Source organism: Octopus bimaculoides, chromosome 16 (assembly GCF_001194135.2).
Source record: "Octopus bimaculoides isolate UCB-OBI-ISO-001 chromosome 16, ASM119413v2, whole genome shotgun sequence".
In the NCBI taxonomy this organism is placed as follows: Eukaryota; Metazoa; Mollusca; class Cephalopoda; order Octopoda; family Octopodidae; genus Octopus; species Octopus bimaculoides.
In genome coordinates, this window is record NC_068996.1 from 39,810,039 (window position 1) to 39,811,369 (window position 1,331).

Sequence of the window (1,331 nt, forward strand, 5' to 3'; positions counted from 1 at the left end):
TTGTATGCGGTGGATGGCATTATTTAAAATTCAGGTATTGGTGTGTATGTGTGTGTTTATAATATATATCTGTGGTAATGGCGGTGTTCTTTTTACCAAATTACCATCTAGAGATGGTAATTTGGTATTGCTCATCTCCTTTGTAAATTGGATGGATGGGTGTAGGTTGTTCAGGAGGGTGTTGAATTCTTCCAATGTTTTGAGATTTTGTCCAGATTATAAAGCAATCGTCAAGGTATCTCTTCCATGCTTTTTCAATATACTTCCTAAATTCAGTGTTGTATTTCTCTTCTATTTCCTGGTAAAGTTTTTTTTCTAAGTAACCCATCACCGAATTCGCATAAACGGGACCAAACCTCGTTCCCATAGCTGTGCCTTTAATTTGGATATAGTTCTTTCCATTGAAGAAGAAAGTATTATTTTCCAGAATAAGTCTCACTGAGTCTAATATAAATGTCACTGTGAATCTGTGGGGAATTGCTTCTCTGTGTTTGTCTACCCAGTATTTGATCGCCTTTATTCCTAAATCAGGTGGGATATTGGTGTACAGGCTTACTACATCAAAGCTTAGTAGGATTGAATTTGTTTCAGTGGTTTTTGGGAAGATGGGATAGAAAGTCGATGTCATCCTGAATGAAGCTGGGTATGTAGGTACATAGTGGCTTCAAAAGAATGTCAATGAAATTGCTTAGACGGTGAGTAGGGCATGCTGGGCCAGCTATAATTGGTCTAAGTTTTAAATCTTTTGGATATAGCACTTTTATGTATTCACTTCCTTGTTCCTTTACTCCCTGTTGAATATCTTCTGACTTATGTATTTTGGGTAAGCCATAAAAGTTACTGGGTTTTGGCTCGAAGCTGGTGATGTAGTCTCATAACATCAACTACCTGATTTCTAAACACTACAACTCACTCACTGACAGTGAAAGAGACTACACCAATTTCGAGCCAAAACCCAGTAACTTTTATGGCTTATTAACCCTTTATCATTGAAGTTACTCAGTCAAATGTAATACTTATTTATTCAGATTGCTTTAAATTAAACTTGTTGAAATGACATTGTTGGCTAAGCATGAGAGGCCGCATCTTGTTAGTTTGAACACAAAACAGGTAGAATTTTTGGACCAGATATGACTGGTTTAAATTCTAAAGATTTAAACCAGGCACTGGCAACATTTGGTTCATGAGCTGCAAGTGGTCCATGGGCTGCAAGTGGTCCATGGGCTGCAAGTGGTTCATGGGCTGCAAGTGGTCCATGGGCTGCAAGTGGTCCATGGGCTGCAAGTGGTCCATGGGCTGCAAATGGTCCATGGGCTGCAAGTGGTCCATGG